Here is a 19,133-nt window from a genome sequence, read left to right on the forward strand (position 1 = left end):
AGGGAGATGGATGGATAGAGCATAACCATATGTCCAAATCATCCTTACTGAACATACTCAAAAGAAGCATGGATCACTCTGTAGCAACATGAATACATGGCATAAAAATAACAGCAGGGAAAAGACATCACGAGAGCTACTTTGCATGCTTGTGCTAGTCACCACATTGATCACAAAAATACATGGCATACACCCCTGTAAAGATGGCATGGCATAGCCCAAAACACATGTAGAGCTCAAGTCCATATGCAGCACGCAATAATCATGGCAAAAATGACAAAAGGTCAAGATCTGCTAAGTAACAGGAACTAACATTTTATGGCACTCTTGAAACAGTCATTAGGGCCTCAAGATGGACTCAAACAAGCATCATGCAATGGAACCAAATGAAGAGGACATCCAGATGAACATTTTGATATATTGCATGCACAAAATGGAGCTACGGATGCGGAGTTATGGCATAATGAAAAGTGCTCTAGGATGTAGAAAAAATGACTTAGAGACATTGCAAAGTCAACCTAGGGTTTCCAGATCCGGGCGCGCACGGACTTCGAGGTTCCCCAGAGTGGTCGCGGTGGCCGGAGTAACTCGCCGGAGAAGGCAAGGGCGGCGCCGGCGAGGTAGATCCGGCCGGATCTCGCTGGATCCGGGTGCGGATGCCTAGGGGCAGCACTGGGCGGCGAGTGTGGCGAGGCGGGGAGGCGGGCGCCGGAGTTGGCAGGGGCGGCGCGGCGGCTGGCGAAGAAGTGTGGCGGCAGTGCGGCGGAAGGAGGGGCGGCGCGGCAGGAGGAGAGGCGGCGCGAGGGACCCGGGCGGCGGCGGGCGAGGCGCGGGCCTGCGGGGGCCGGATCTGGGCTCACGGGCCGGCGGTGGTGGCGGCGTCCCGTTGGTGCGGTGGCAGTGGCGGACACATCCGGCTGCGCCCGGACGTGTCCAGCGCGGAGGGAGAGGGAGGACTAGGGTTTCACCCGCGAATTTCGGAGGGGGAGGCCTATTTATAGATTCTGGGAGCTAGGAGAGTCCAAATGGAGTGCGGTTTTTGGACACGCGATCATGGTAGAACGACCGAGAGGATGGATGGGTTTGGATGGGTTAATGGGCCACTTTGGAGGGGTGTTGGGCTGCAACACACACGAGGCCTTCACGGTTCCTCGGTTAACTGTTGGAGTATCAAACGAACTCCAAATGGCACAAAACTTGACAGGCGGTCTACCGGTGGTGTACCAAGGCCGCTTGGCAAATATTGGTCCATTCCGAGAATGTTTAATACCCGCTCACGAAAAGAGACAAAAGGGGGCACCGGAGGACATAGGAGTGTCGGATTGAGAAACGGACAACGGGGAAAATGCTCGGATGCATGAGACAAACACGTATGCAAATGCGATGCACATGATGACATGACATGAAATGCATTACACGCAAACAAATGACAAGGCAACAACAGTGAATAACTGGACACCTGGCACAATGGTCTCGGGGTGTTACAACACTCCACCACTACGAGAGGATCTCGTCCCTAGATCTAGGATGTCACCGGAGGGAAAAGGAAGAGGAAGAGAAGAGGAAGAGGTAAAACTAAGTTGCTTCTTTGACAAAAGAGTGAAACCAAAGAACCTTGCAAGGTTGAGCAAATTGAAATAAAGAATACAACAAAGATGAATGAAGTTGAAAGCACTCCATTAGAAAAGAGAAACAATGAAGAACAAATTCGGACAGCACTCCGGTTGAAAAGAGATGCAAGACTTGATAAGGCGAAAAGAACATGAGCAGAGGACACAACACTCCGGATAAAAGGATAAGCACGAAAAAAACACGATCCTCACAACTTGAGATGATGAGAGAAGAGAGAAACATCACAATGCCTCCGTAAGAAGAAAGAATATAGATCATTGAAATGAAAGGATGGAGAAGAAAAGGTCAACTTGTGCCACAAGTGAGCTTGAAGATCACCCTTCCAAGAAAGTTAAAATGGAGTTGTTGGAAAACCAACAACGAAAAGGATAAGCTTGATATGGACTTATAGAAGACATCTCAAAATTATGAGGTGACAACTTGCCACTCACGGAAAAGATTTGATTGTGAGCTAGAAAAAGATAGAAATCTTCTTCAACCGAGGTGATAAGGATAAGACTTGGATCATAGATAATCACCACAAAGAGCAACATTCCCAATGGAAGACTTTAGGTGAAATTTATACCAAGATAACTCCATGGAAGAAAGTGATGGGTTTAAATACCGCATTCTTGTGAATGAAGAATGATATATTACCACCTCAAAAGATAAGGGAGAACAATTGCACTCCGGATTGCAAGATGAAGAAAACTTGAAGTATAGCTTGGCGGATCATAGCTTCGAGAGATACCTTGAAGAACAATTGAAGAGTGAAAAGAATCCTTGATGAACCACCATGTAGAGCCTCCATGAAGAACTCCGGTAATAAAAGAATGATCAAATGAAAGGAAAGAGAAGTTGAAAACACAAGGTCAAGACTTGCAATGTTTAGATGGATCTTCATGACGAGAAAATTGAGAGAGCTTGGAACTCGGGGAAAAGAAAAGATGAAACAATTGAAAATCGAGAACTTGATGAACCTCCAGAATAAGGAATTGAATTTACTCGATGAAACAAGAATAAGAATTACATTATTCTTATCCTTCACCAATTTAAATTGATGACAAGCAACGGATTTTGCATACTACTTATTCTCATAGAAAGGGTTCAGGAGAGATATAGAGCAACTTGAGAAGGTCTTCAACGATCCACCGATAGAATTTGGAAAGCACGAATGCATTGATATGATAAAAGAAGGAAGAAGAATCTTTGAAGAACCACCGTAACAATTAAAATGACCGAAGAAAAGATAAAGGAACACCGGGAAGAATTATGAAATGAACGAAGATACCTGAGAGAATTTAGATGCAAGTGAATGAAGAGATCCCGAGCTGATTAGAGAATATTTGAATGATGCACCAGTAAGATTGGAGAACGAGAGCTGAAAGATGAATGAATAATTATGTAATGATGGGCTCTGGAAAAACAAGCTAAAGGACTCCTGAAATGCTCCGGAAGGGTGAAAAGAATTCTCACAATCGAAAACAACTATTAGAGGATGGCATGAAGCTAGAACCACGAATCTTGAGAGAACGGGCCAAGATTTGAGAGGAACTCTTCTTCGGTCTTCAAATGTTGAGAATGACGATGAGAAGCACCACCATGAATTATTGAGGCACTCCAGAATAATGAAAAGCGAAGAGGTTGAGCCAACAATGAAAAAATTTGAAAGATCTTGGAGAAAGACATATGACTGATGATAATTCATTATTACGTCAAACTTTAAAAGATTTGAGAATAGCTCCAGGAAAATTAGAAGAGTCAGGTAAGATCCTGGGAAAGACCTGTGGGTTAGGGCCCACTGAAAAGAAACACCGTTGGACGATTTAAAAGAGAGATTGCACCGGTTGAATTAAATGGCTTGAATAAGGTAACACCCTCGAAAGAACTTGAACGGATCGAGAATGGAGACACAAATCTTCTGAGATATCTTCAGCACTCCGGATACAAAATAGCAAGAGGTGGATGATTAAGAGGTGCACCAACACGAGAAAACATTTGAAACAAGGAAAGGATATGATCAACAAAGCTTGACTTGAATCCACCGGAGAAGAAAAGAGAACAAAGAATGATAAACTTGTAGAACATCTTCATGAGAATCACCAGATAAGAATATTGACGGAAAGGAATGGAGAGACTGCACATCAATAGGATGGATACTTGATTAAGAAATCCGAGTCCTTGAAGAAAAAGGGGTGGCTGGCCGGGAAAACAAAGGCAACTTGGGGACAGATGAAATGAACAACATTGCGATAAACCGAGAGTTGATCTTGCGGATGTTGAAATGATTGAATCCACTTGAAGAGAAACACACCGGTTGAAAAGGATTGACATGACAATCTCGATTATCATGAAGGATTGGTATTCACATAGGAGTATGAGAACACTGCTTAGGAAAAATATGGAATCAACACTTGACTTCGAAGCAACTCGAATACCACAACAAAAACAAAACAAGGATTGACTTGCAGAATAAGCCGGAAACAAACATATGATAGATCCCATATCTTATCATGTGTCTGTTGGAAAGATATCCTACGAGATACTTGAATTACCACTTATAAACTCCCGAAACTATCTGGTTATGCAATCAGGTGTTGGGGATACAGGGGAAGCATAATATCTCACCCAGAACTAGCAAATCCTACATCCAGCTGTATCCATCCTTCAACACATAACCAAGAAACCTTCGGAAATCATTTACCTCAACCTTCGAAAAGCATCCGTTATACAAGTTATGGCAATACTCCCAAACTCCCGCCCCAGTACTGGGTGGCATCGAGGTTATCTCTCCAACAACTGCATAAAAGAGATTTTCGATGTCGGAGAAACTCAGGTATTCTAGAACTGCAACGATAAAATTGTGACGACAACACCTCGGAGCTCAACTCCCCGGGACACTGCCACAACCCCTAAATGTCAGGAGGCACCAAGAACAATGTTCTCATCACAAAACCATCAGAACGATTCTAAGATACCCGTGTGATCCTAAATTTTTTTAGTGAAATTTCAGGAGAGAAGGGTCAAAACTCTACATCAGGAGGCCTCACCAGAGCGACGAAGGGACTGAGGAGTAAAAAGAATCCTACTCTCCGATATATATATAATCCTATAAGACTCAAAACATTTTTCTAGACTCAACAACGTCAACGACTCGATCAAGCAGGGGGCTCCTAAGTCGGGGAAGGCTCTGATACCAACTTGTAACACCCATGATGCGGCTATATCTCCCACGTGTCGGAGCACGACTTAGAGGCATAGCCGCATAGTAGGCATGTCGAAAGAGGGGTAATCTTTACACATCCCATGTACTGAATAAGAAAGAGATAAAGAGTTGGCTTACAATCGCCACTTCACACAATACATAAATATAGCATTACATCATCCAGAATACAATCAAGGTCCGACTACGGAATCAAAATAAAGACAACCCCAAATGCAAAAGATCCCCGATCGCCCCTAATGGGCCTCACTACTGATCAACTTGGAATGAAACAACACAACAAACACGATCTTCATCGAGCTCCTCCTTGAGCTCGGTTGCATCACCTGCACGGTTATCATCGGCACCTGCAACTGTTTGAAGTAATCTGTGAGTCACGGGGACTCAGCAATCTCACACCTGCGAGATCAAGACTATTTAAGCTTATGGGTAGGAAAGGGTAGTGAGGTGGAACTGCAGCAAGCACTACCATATATGGTGGCTAACTTACGCAAATGAGAGCGAGAAGAGAAGCAATGCATGGTCGTGAACTAGAAGTGATCAAGAAGTGATCCTGAAACTACTTACGTTCAAGCATAACACAAGAACCGTGTTCACTTCCCGGACAACGCCGGAAAGAGACCATCACGGCTACACACGCGGTTGATTCATTTTAATTAAGTTAAGTGTCAAGTTTTCTACAACTGGACATTAACAAATTCCCATCTACCCATAACCGCGGGCACGGCTTTCAAAAGTTCATAACCCTGCAGGGGTGTCCCAACTTAGCCCGTCACAAGCTCTCACGGTCAACGAAGGATATTCCTTCTAGTGGGAAGACCCGATCAGTCTCGGAATCCCGGTTACAAGACATTTCAACAATGGTAAAACAAGACCAGCAAAGCCACCCGATGTGCCGAAAAATCCCGATAGGAGTCGCACGTATCTCGTTCTTAGAGTAAAACAAAACCTCAAGTTTCCACGAGGTGGCCCCGCAGGCAGCTCGGTTCAGACCAACACTCAGAGGAGCACTGGCCCAGGGTGGTTTAAAATAAGATGACCCTTGAGTCTACAGAACCCAAGGGAAGGTATATGGTGGCAGGTAGGCAAATGGTAAAACCAAGGTCGGGCCTTGCTGGAGGAGTTTTATTCAAAGCGAACTGTCAAGGGGTTCCCGTAACGCCCAACCGCGTAAGGAACGCAAAATCAAGGAACATAACACCGGTATAACGGAAACTAGGGCGGCAAGAGTGGAACAAAACACCAGGCATAAGGCCGACCTTCCACCCTTTACCAATTATATAGATGCATTAAAGTAAACAAGATATAATAATGATATACCAACAATAATCATGTTCCAACAAGGAACAATCTCCATCTTCACCTGCAACTAGCAACGCTATAATAGGGGACGAGCAAAGCGGTAACATAGCCAAACAACGGTTTGATGGGAAAGGTGGGTTAGAGGCTTGACATGGCAATATGGGAGGCATGATAAAGCAAGTGGTAGGTATTGCGGCATAACAATAGAGCGAGCAACTAGCATGCAAAGATAGAAGTGATTTTGAGGGTATGATCATCTTGCCTGCAAAGTTCTTCGAGTTGACGAAAGCTTGATCCTCGTAAGCGTACTCAACGGGTTCCTCGATCACGAACTCGTCTCCTGGCTCTACCCAAGGCAAGAACACAAGCAAAGGAAACTACAATCAACCACGGTGCAATGCGCAAGCAACATGATGCAAAACATGGCATGATATGCGAGATGTGATATGCAATGCATATGTGTGCTTCGGAAAGGAAAGATTGAACCAGGCCTCAACTTGGCAAACCAAGTACGCCTCTGGAAAGATGAGATGATTTTGGTCGAAATCGATATAAAGATCACTGGAATCGGATGCACGGTTTGCAAATGGCAAGCAAAACAAGAACGACACAATTCTGCGATTAACAGCACGATGCCATCTAGAATGCAACAAGAAACTAAGCTACTGCACTCCAACATAGCAACAAAGAACACGGCAGTGATCTACTCAACATGCTTGACAAAAAATGAACAGTGAGCTACGACTAAAACACACAAGAGAAGGATTCAAACAAGCATGGCAAAAGAGCAAAAGATATCAGCATCACAGACTTGGAGAAAATAACATGTCAGGAATTAATATCAGGAAGCAATGTTTAGAGCAAGATTACAACATGCTACATGAACAGAACATAGCAATACAAGGCATGGCATGAATCTACTCAAAACATATAACAAAAGTCCCTTACTGACCATAAGCCAAAAAGGATCAGAAGGTATGATGGCACCCATGTAAACGTAGCAAGTTTCGTTAACAGATTCAGACTTGGCAGAAAACCGGACATGACAAAAAACAGAATTATGTAGGCATGTTTGCGAGCTCGATGCACTCAACAAAAGGAATTGCATGACAAACTAAGCATACTATCAGCAAGAATACATGATCAAGAAGCTAACCATGGCAAGAACAATCTCATAACATGCATGGATCAACTACAACAACCTTGGCAAAATTGATTAACACGTAAACAATCTGCTAGGAACATTTTATAGCAAAAGTAGAGCAAGATTGAGTCATGCTAGGGTACTCCATAAATGCAAACAGGGACATGGATGGATAGAGAATAACCATATGTCCAAATCATCCTTACTGAACATACTCAAAAGAAGCATGGATCACTCTGTAGCAACATGAATACATGGCATAAAAATAACAGCAGGGAAAAGACATCACGAGAGCTACTTTGCATGCTTGTGCTAGTCACCACATTGATCACAAAAATACATGGCATACACCCCTGTAAAGATGGCATGGCATAGCCAAAAACACATGTAGAGCTCAAGTCCATATGCAGCACACAATAATCATGGCAAAAATGACAAAAGCTCAAGATCTGCAAGTAACAGGAACTAACATTTTATAGCACTCTTGAAACAATCATTAGGGCATCAAGATGGACTCAAACAAGCATGATGCAATGGAACAAATGGAAGAGGACATCCAGATGAACATTTTGATATATTGCACGCACAAAACAGAGCTACAGATGTGGAGTTATGGCATGATGAAAAGTGCTCCAGGATGTAGAAAAAATGACTTAGAGATATTGCAAAGTCAACCTAGGGTTTCCAGATCCAGATCCGGGCGCGCGCGGACTTCGAGGTTTGCCGGAGTGGTCGCAGTGGCCGGAGTAACTCGCCAGAGAAGGCAGGGGTGGCGAGGTAGATCCGGCCGGATCTCGCCGGATCTGGGTGCGGATGCCTAGGGGCGGCGCCGGGCGGTGAGTGTGGCGAGGCGGGGCGGCGGGCACCGGAGTCGGTAGGGGCGGCGCGGCGGCCGGCGAGGAAGTGCGGCGGCGGCGCGACGCGAGGGACCCAGGCGGCGGCGGGCGAGGCGCAGGCCCGCGGGGGCCGGATCTGGGCTCACGGGCCGGCGGCGGTGGCGGCGACATGTGGTGGCGTCCCGTTGGTGCGGTGGCGGTGGCGGACGTGTCCGGCGCAGAGGGAGAGGGAGGACTAGGGTTTCACCCACGAATTTTGGAGGGGGAGGCCTATTTATAGATTCTGGGAGCTAGGAGAGTCCAAATGGAGTGCGATTTTCGGCCACGTGATCGTGATCGAACGACCGAGAGGATGGAGGGGGTTTGGATGGGTTAATGGGCCACTTTGGAGGGGTGTTGGGCTGCAACACACACGAGGCCTTCACGGTTCCTTGGTTAACCGTTGGAGTATCAAATGAACTCCAAATGGCACGAAACTTGACAGGCGGTCTACCGGTGGTGTACCAAGGCCGCTTGGAAAATCTCGGTCCATTCCGAGAATGTTTAGTACCCGCTCGCGAAAAGAGACAAAAGGGGGCGCCGGAGGACGTAGGAGTGTCGGATTGAGAAACTTACAACGGGGAAAAATGCTCGGATGCATGAGACGAACACGTATGCAAATGCGATGCACATGATGACATGATATGAAATGCATTACATGTAAACAAATGACAAGGCAACAACAGCGAATAACTGGAAGACACCTGGCGCAACGGTCTCGGAGCGTTACACAACAGCGAATAACTGGAAGACACCATGAACTGGCCTCGTACGCACCTCAACTTGCCAAGCTGAGAGCCTTCTTAGCCAACGGTTTAATAGGCGTGGACTTCGTCCATTGATGGATATCCTGGAGCATATTGTTGTTAAGTCGCCGCTCCGGTTTAATGTGTGAGTATACTGGTGATGTAGAAGACTCCCAACGCCATATCAATATTCAGCTAACAGATGAAGAAGTCACTGAATTTGTTAAGAAAATGTTGAATGAATCAGAAGCTGTCTGTCGCCAAACCGGACTAAACCCCTTTTACATGCAAAACAAACCGCCTACTGTAAGTACTGTTCTTCCGCTTTACACTTGATATCTTTGGATTGTGCAATCTTTGAATACCCTTTGCTTATTTTTAAATAGGGTGATGATTCGTTCTGGAAAAAGAAACTTGAAGAGAAAGCAACGAAGCCTTCTCGTCCTAAGATGAAAGCCGTCAAGAAAAACGCAAAGAGGAAGGCACCTGAACGCATCGGTTTAGAACTGGATGACGACCCGGATGAACCGGACGCAGAGGTATAACTTGATTCACTTGGTTCACTTTTCATGCATCTCATTGACAATGATACTTATCAGGAGGACGTTCAGGGCAGCCAAGCTGACGATGCAGAGGTAATTATCCTTTCCTCTGGTTCAGACTCTCTGCCAACACAAAAAATCTGTCAAGCACTCTGGAAAGTAAGCTTTTCTCACCCTCTTCCTCACTTGGACCCAACATTTATTTTGAAGAAGCAGCAGCACGAGGCTCGCCGCACAACCCGGCACAGCGGCCAAAAGGTCACTTCGACCAGTTTACCGGACACCCCGGTTCGAAAACGCCGATCTGAGGTCTCACCCACTTTTGACACTTCTTATCCCAAGGCAGGCTATTTCCGACAACCTCTTAATCCATCTGATTCGAATTATCAGGTGACACCTCCTTCATCCTCTCGCGAGTCAATAACGACCCAACTCCCTCCTCTCAAAACCATGGCTGGGTAAGTATTTCAACTCAATCTTTTGATGTTTCACACTTTATATCCTATGCTAACCTTTGCATATTGTTTTGTTTAGCACCAAAGCCAGACCCAGTAAAAAGGCTCGGGTGAATAATCCGCCCGAAGACCATGTGGTTATTGAACCGGAGCAAACTGCAGGACCGAAGGGTCCAAATACTGAAGCTACATTTGATGAACCACCCCCTCAAGATCATAATGCTGATGAACAAGAAGAAGTTGATACTGCTGTGCCATATGATGAACTGGCGAATCCAATCCGGACTGATGACAGGACTTCTAGTCCAGTGAAAACTACTGACATTCCATCAACTCTAGAAAAGGCTGCTGGAGATAAAGAAGATGAGGTTATCATTACCGGTATTGGCCACTCCTCTCCTGGCCAACCTATTGTGTTGGCGAAACATAGTGCCAAAGAAGAATGTGCTTCCATGGAGAAAGGCAAATGGAGCACCGATTTATCAAGCTATGCCCACTTCAGTGCTCAAGAACTCCACTCTGGCTTCCTAAACCGTCTGCACTCAAATCGTGATTATGAAGCCGGTTTGGTGAATCTAATGAAGGTGCGCTATGAGGTACTGACATAACTTTTCCTTTCTCAAGTCCAATTGTAAATGCCAACTCTAGTAGCCCCTAAGGGCCGGTTTATGATAGCAATCATAAATCGGGACTTTGTAATATCTCAGCCCTTGCATGCTTATCCTCCATGTGTCAGGTGATCCTTTGAAATAAACTGGTACTTTGTCATTGTATTCCTGTAGTTTTCATCTGTGTAGCCCCCAAGGGCCGATTTATCTTTCCAAGGTGAACCAGGATTTTAACCAATGCTCCGATTTGAACAAATGTACATTAGCTCCAAAGTGTCAAGGATAATGCTTGCATTGTACTTGAGACTTGCAAATTTTTTGGATGATAGAGCAAATAGGCATTAGCCCCCAAGTACAAAGTGTATAACTTATTATATGCTTGGTACTTCAAGTATACATAGCCCATTGATGATATATCTTGCCTTTGTAGGCCGAGCTGAGTAAGAAGGATGCTCAAACCGCTGACCTTTAGGAGAACATTAAATCTCAGCAAGCGGAGGCTTCCAAGGCCAAGGAAGAGTTGAAAAATGCCTTAGCAGCCATGGAGAAGCTGAAAGAAACCTTTAACAAAGAGCGTGCAGACCGGGAAACAGAGAAGGCCGGTTTAACAAAGAAGCCCGAAGACGCAGAAGCAGCCCTGAAACCGGTGGTTGAAGAACTAACCAGTTTAAAATGGCAGATTAACGCCATGACCTCTGCTGTATTTGGTGAGTATCCTCGTATGAAGTTTTTCCAATTCATAATGTCTTATCAATGGCCGGTTTACTGATGCTTTACCATGATAAGGACCCGCATCACTCATCTAGGTGCCGACATGCGGATGAAGCTTAAAGCGGCCTATACTTTGATAGAACAGCTGTATTCTAGATCTCAGCGAGCCATCTGCACTGCAGCTTATAACAAGCCTCCTCCAACGCTGATAAAAGAAACCGTCCAAAAGCTGGCCATGCTGCCTGCCCGGTTGGATGAACTGAAGAGATCAGCCGCATGGACAGGTGCGCTGATCGCGCTAATCTGGGCCAAGGCATGGATTCCAGATCTTGAACCGGCAGATATCGGCCAAGGCTACCCCAGCGTGAAGGAACATGGCACAAATTTCAACAACGATGATCTCCGAAGGCTGACAAAGGAAATGCGGCCTATAGCGAGCATATTGGCGGATGATACAGATCTATCTCATTATCAACCGGTTTATGATGTTGAAGGGAAAAGACATCCCGCGCCGATTCATAATGTAGAAGATCTTGTTCCACCAATCCGTAAGCACACTTACGCTCCTGACCTTGACCCTTCCAACCTTATTCATGAAGAAGCCATTTTTCAAGCCTTAACTGGAATCGATTGGTCAACGATTGATTTCCAGCGACTGGGTAGGGATGAAGAGAATGCGACCGCTCAAGATGACCCTCAATCTTCAAGCCGTCCAGCTGAGGAGTCATAAACCGGAGGCCGGTTTATCAGTTGCATTATGTTACTCTTATTAAAACAATTATTCACTTTGGTCTATTTAAAGTGCGTTGTAATAGGATAGAGTGAACACTTTATCTGTCATGCCATCGAGCATGTTTGTTTCGCTTGATACTGAGAACTTGCCATGCCTTTGGGATCTATTATATGCATAGTCCATTATGGCTTTTATGTAACTTGTTCCTGCATATAAGAACTTGAAAGTGTTCTAGTGGCTTACCACTGGACGGTTCATGATGCCCAAAAAATATATACATAACTTGGATGGATAACCAAGATTGTAATAACCATATATAAAATAGATGATACCTGTGATATATTTTGTTGGCTAACAAACTGTTGGTATAGTAAGGGTGAAAACACCAATCTGGAGTATTGATGACTCCTTTCCCTCTTGCCGGTTCATAGAAAAACCATACCGGATTACGATAACCGCCGGTTTGTTCGTATGACGCTGGTGACATCTAGTCAAAACCAGACCAGAGCAACTGACTGCCAGTTTAGAACTGATCATGTACTGACAACTGAGCGTTGAAAGCCATGCTGGGTTGTGATGAACACCGGTTTATCAGAAAATATTCATAAATCCCTTATCAAAAGATTTTAAAACAACAAATACAAAAGAAATATGCAAGGCTTTTCATGGGCTGCCAGGCCGCTGAGTTAAACCATTTTTCAAAGCCTTTTAAGATGGACCTCAATCTTTAAGCAATCACCGTTTTAACTTTGACAAGTTCAGGGTTTATGAGATTGACTTGTTAAACGTTCGATGAGTCCTACCAAGTTTTTCTGGACGGAGTGGCTTACTTAAAAAAGGCAGGATAACCCGGGGTTTTAGGTGAATACACCTGGCTTCCAAGCCTGGCTTGATAGCCTATTACAAGGGTGGAAGCTCGTTGTTCTTGAGAAGCAAGGAGCCCCCAAGTAATACTTGAGCTATGCTCAGTGGTTACCTATGTTTGAGTTATGCTTTATGCAACAGACTCTCTTTGGTTCCACATAATTTCCTTTTGGCTTTAAGCCTATCAAAAGGTGTAGCTATGGTGTAAAGACAACCAAGCCCCCGAGTGATTTCCCTTTTTGGTTTTAAACCGATCAAGAGGTGTAGCTATGGTTCGAATACGACCAAGCCCCCTAGTGATTTCCTTTATATCCGTGTGGCTTTGTAGGCCGAGTTAATAGAACTCCGCTTTGTAAGTAGAAGCCCCCATGGAACCACACATGATGTAAAAAAGAACAGAGACCCCGCGTTAGCTGAGGCTCCGGTTTATTATATAATATATACATTGTCATAAGTATGTACATAAGAAGAGCCTGTGGCTCAAGTATAGTAAGGCCGAAGAAGAGCTATATTCCACGGCCGCTTGGTCTCCTCCTCCGATTTACATGAGTCTTTGTGCTCTTGAACATCGATAAGGTAGTATGACCCGTTGTGCAGGTTTTTGCTGACCACAAAAGGTCCTTCCCAAGGTGGGGATAACTTGTGCATATCAGTTTGATCCTGGATGAGCCGGAGCACCAGATCGCCTTCTTGAAAAGTTCTGGTCTTAAACCGGCGGCTGTGATAACGTCGGAGATCTTGTTGATAAATCACCGACCGCGCTGCTGCGAGATCACGCTCCTCATCTAATAGGTCCAGTGAGTCCTGACGTGCTTTCTCATTTTCAGCTTCAACGTAAGCCGCCACACGGGGTGAGTCATGACGGATGTCACTAGGGAGAACCACCTCTGCTCCGTAAACCATGAAGAAAGGCGTGTAACCCGTAGATCTGTTTGGTGTGCTGTTGATACTCCATAGTATGGAAGGTAACTCCTCCACCCAACAACCCAGTGTCCGCTTTAAAGGAACCAGAAGCCGGGGTTTAATACCTCTCAAAATTTCTTGATTTGCCCTCTCTGCTTGACCATTAGACTGGGGGTGAGCCACTGACGCTACATCAAGCTAGATGTGCTCACGTTGACAAAATTCCTACATACCACCCTTGGATAGATTAGTACCGTTATCAGTTATAATGCTGTGTGGAAAACCAAACCGGAATATCACCTTTTTGATGAATTGAACAGCCGTGGCTGCATCACACATACTGACTGGCTATGCCTCTACCCACTTGGTAAACTTGTCAACCGCCACCAACAGGTGGGTATTTTTGTCCTTGGACCTCTTAAAGGGTCCAACCATATCTAGTCCCCAAGTTGCAAATGGCCAAGTGATTGGAATCATTCTCAACTCCTGAGCCGGAACATGAGCGCGGTGTGCAAATTTCTGACAACCATCACACCTTTTTACTAAATCCTCAGCATCAGCGTGAGCCGCCAACCAGTAGAAGCCGTGCCAAAAAGCCTTAGCCACCAAGGACTTTGAATCGGCATGGTGACCACAATCTCCTTCATGGATTTCTCGCAAAATCTCACAACCCTCTTGAGGAGACACACAACACTAAATTGCTCCTGTGACGCTGTAACAATGTAACTCCCCGTTGATAATGGTCATTGACTTGGATAGCCGGATTATCTGCCGGGCCAAGGTTTCATCCTCCGGTAACTCGCCCCGGTTCATGTAAGCCAGGTACGGGACAGTCCAATCCGGTATAACATGCAAAACCTCCACCAACTGGGCCTCCAGGTCAGGAATAGCCAACTCCTCCTCTGTGGGTATCTTGACCGACGGATTATGAAGTACGTCGAGGAAGACATTAGGTGGCACCGGTTTACGCTGAGAGCCTAAACGACTTAAAGCGTCCGCCGCTTCATTCTTTCGCCGGTCTATATGGTCAACTTGATAACCTTTGAAATGACCAGCCACTATGCCCACCTCCCGTCGATATGCAGCCATGAGTGGATCCTTAGAATCCTAAGTGCCAGATAACTGCTGAGCCACTAGGTCCGAGTCACTGAAGCACTTAACCCAACTTAAGTTCATTTCCTTAGCCATCCGCAGACCATGGAGTAAGGCCTCATACTCAGCTGCATTGTTAGTACAAGGGAACATTAAGCGGAGAACATAACAAAACTTGTCACCTCGTGGGGAAGTTAACATGACTCCAGCCCCTGAGCCCTCCAATTTCCTGGACCCATCAAAGTGAATAGTCCAATAAGTGTTGTCTGGCTTTTCCTCTGGTGCCTGCAACTCTGTCCAATGATTGATTAAGTCCACGAGTGCTTGAGATTTGATCGCTGTGCGTGGTGTATATTTGAGCCCGTGAGGTCCAAGCTCAATAGCCCAGTTGGCAATCCGGCTAGTCGCCTCTCTGTTTTGGATGATATCTCCCAGAGGGGATGAATTAACCACTGTGATAGGATGACCATGAAAATAATGTTTAAGCTTCCGGCTTGCCATGAAAACTCCATCCACCAACTTCTGCCAATGTGGGTACCTCTGCTTTACTCCATACCTCTGCTTTACTCTAAGACTTGAGCTAAAGCAACTCTAAAGATGTGAACACAACAATGCTTTATGTAAAAGTGGTAACCCCACTTGAGCTTAAACGATGAGTATGACCTATGATCAAGTGTTCTCACTTGACTCCTAAGTCAATATACTCATATATAGATGACCTTGTCATCGCAAATTGCTTGATAGATGCTAGAATTGGTTGTGCATGCCTTGTCACATATTTCATTTGCCATCTTATTGTGTGAGCATGCTGGTTGCATATTTTACTCATTCGAGGACATCCACTTGTTGTTTTGATTGTTTGGTTTTATTTCCTTTTGCCAAGTGGATGGACAAGAATGCCTAAGAACCTCCTCTAGCTATCTATGCTTTTCTCGTCTCAAACTCTATTCATGCTACATCACAAAATTTGATCAAGTCAAATTCGAACCACTCTGTGTGAGGAGCGCTCGGAGTCCCCGATTCGTCATAGACTTAAACTTCCAAAACCTCTTTATGATTCTCGGTCTGACCGATACCCTACTTTCGGTCCTACCGAGATCATTAAGTTGATCTAGGTTTTCGATCTCGGTGCAACCGATTTGAACCATTCGGTCACACCGAGTTGCAACAACTGTATACAGTTTTGCATCTCGGTGCCACCGAGTTGTTCCACTCGGTCACACCGACAGGGTCGGGCTATATATAGTCACGGGCAAAAATTTGGAAATTTCTCCGAACCCCTTCGCCCGCGCGATAGCCTGCTCTGCCAACTTGGTCTCCGGATCGTCTCCTCGCCGCCAGCCGCCTCCAGTCGCTGGTCTCCGTCGCCGTCAACGGAAATTCAACCCCGCCGTTGCCGCCGTAGTGAGTCTCCGCCGAACTAGGGTATAGACTCGATCTTTGTGCTATTCCCCAATCCGATTCTTAGCACATTGTGATCATCATGATTCTTGCCATGTTTGTTAAACTTCTATCTAGTCAATGAACTCGTAGATTAGGTTGAATTCGAAAATTTTAGGGTTAGGTTTCCGCCGAAACCATCTCGGACCCACCGAGTTGAAAAACTCGGTCCCACCGATTTGGCTTATGCCATTGCACAAGTGAGACTCGGTCTGACCGAGAATTACTTATCGGTGTGACCGATTTTGGAACTCTGTGAAACCCTAGCAGTCTCGGTGCCACCGAACTGTGACTCGGTCTGACCGAGTTCACTAGTTTAGGTGCCAAAACTGCTTCGGTATCACCGAGTTTAGAAATCGGTAGATCCGAGATGCTTTCAGTGGGAAACTAAAACTAAGTTTTTGAATTATTCTTTTGCAAAAATCTCTGCATTTTGTGATGCTTATCCACTCTATCTCATCTATAACCTATTCACAGGGTCAGCAGTCAGAGTTTGCATCATGTCAGACCAAAGTGATAGCCAGAACTTGTCAGAGCAGCAAGTGCAGATGAGTGAGGGCACTAGTCCCTCAAGTTCCTCAGATGATGGCAGCAGAAGTACTCCTAGCAATCTGCCAAAAGCTGCCACCAGACAGAGGAAGAAGAGAACCTCAGAATCAGAGGATGAGGATTATGTGGCAGAAGAGGAAGCAACTTCAAAGAGAGTAGTGCTTGAGAAGGAACATGGCTCAGCTCAAGGCACAAAGCCAGGGATGAAAATCAAAAGGCCAGCAGGCAGGCAGCCTATGTCAAAGGCCAGAGCTTCAACTGAGAAACCCACTCCCATAGAGCCAGTTGCTGCTGAAGGCAAGAAAAGGAAGGAAAGGGTCAAGAAGACCGTAGCCAAAGTGCTTGGAAAGGCTTCCATCATGGAAGATGAGGATGAAGAAGAAGAGGTTGCTGCACCAGCACCTAAGGCACCCAAGCTGATGGGTGATGCCATAAGATCAGGGTCAACTGCTTCTAAGGCCAAGCCAGCTCCAAAGCCAAAGACAAAGAGGAATACAAGGAGCATACCTGCAGCTGAAAAGAACAAGGCCCCAGTGCCTGACATTGCTGAAGAAGAATAAGGTCAAGTGCTCAGAAAGCTCAAGCCCAAGATCCCAGACCATAGTGATGCTCATCATGTGGCTGAGGACATGAAGCTCAGGAGAGACTCAGGGCTCAGGAAGTGGAGAGAAGCAGATCCGTATGCTTCAAGGAGAAGGACTGCTGTTGACTACAGGTTCCACACTAAGGAACAGCAGGACTTTTATGAGACAGTGCTGCTTGATAAGAAGCCCATAGTTTGTGATATGAGATGGGTCGACTGGGAATACATCAAGGACAACGAAGAGCACTACCCTGGAGTGCAGGACAGCTTCAAGGCATGTGGAGTAGAGGACTTTGTTGGGCAGAAGCTCACAAAGTGGAACGAGGAACTCATCATGCAGTTCTACTCCACAGCACATTTTTATTCAGATGGCAGAATTGTATGGATGTCTGAGGGTACGAGGTACCAATCTATAGTTGCTGAGTGGGCACAGCTCATCAATGCCCCTGAAGAGCATGAGGATGACTTGGATATCTATGCCAAGAAGAAGATGGATCATAACTCAATGTCAAACATGTACAAGGAGATCCCAAATGAAGCACTTGATACTTTCAAGTTTGGCTCAGTGCATTATCTTCTGTCAGGTCTGCCTACAATCAATTGGATTTTGAGGCACACCTTGTTGCCCAAGTCAGGTGATCACAAGATGATCAGAGGCCATGCAATCAACTTGCTTCATATCTTTGATGTGCCACAAAAATTCAAAGTCATGAGCCTCATCGTAGAAACAATCAAGAGGACTGCAGCAGACCAGAAGAGGAGCTGTGGATATGCCCCTCAGATCCAGGAGCTGATCAACTCCAAGATGGGCACAGGCATATACCTTTTTGATAAGGAACATCTGCCCATTCATCCAGATTTTGAAGATAATCAGGTTGTCATGCATGAGAATGAACCATCGTCCGTTCAAGCACAAGCCAAGAAGGAGAAGGCAAGGAAGGAGAAAGCTGCCAAGATGCCAACTCAAGAGGAGGCATCTGAATATTTCTTGAAAACCAAACAAGAGCAGCTTGGTTACCTGATTGCATCCACCCTGCGGATTGAGAAAGGACTAGCCACCCTAACTCAGAACCAGGCAAGCCTAGAGAGGATCGTAGAACAAAAGTTCTATGACTTGGATATCAAGGTAACAGAGATTCAGACTGCAGTGGAGCAGCTCCAAGATGACATGCAGGAGAGGAAAGGGAAGACTACAACTGATGCCTTTGCCAGAGTGCCACGAGGTCCGAGGTCGTCTGCAGTGCCAGTTCCTGACACAAGAGCAACCGCCTCAGCTCCAGCCGTAGCACCAGCCCAACCTGCTCCAGCATCTACCTCAGCTCCAACTCCAGCATCTACTTCAGCGTCTACGGAAGCCTTCGTCCTTGGAGTGATCCGGACTCCACCACCACCTGAAGATCAAGCCTGAGTGTCGACTTAGCACTATGCATTTTCTAGGAACTTTTTGGTAACTTGTTGCCAAAGGGGGAGAAAATGTATAGATCATAGGCTTTGAGAGAGAGTGTTGCTTTTATTCTCTCTTGTTTTATTTGGTGGTTTTTCGAACTTTGTTTGCTTTTGCGTGAGATACTATGTCATTGCTCGTGAGACATTGATGATCATGTGTTTGATCATAAGCTACACTTAATGTTTGCTTAATATTATCATCTTATCTATCTTATGTGATCATTCACTATTCTTGGTGATGAGTGCATGTATTTCGTTCTTATCATTTTAAGCGCTCCACCAAGATGTATGTGACATGGAAGAGTA

Source organism: Triticum urartu, chromosome 4, assembly GCF_003073215.2.
Source record: "Triticum urartu cultivar G1812 chromosome 4, Tu2.1, whole genome shotgun sequence".
Taxonomy (NCBI): Eukaryota; Viridiplantae; Streptophyta; class Magnoliopsida; order Poales; family Poaceae; genus Triticum; species Triticum urartu.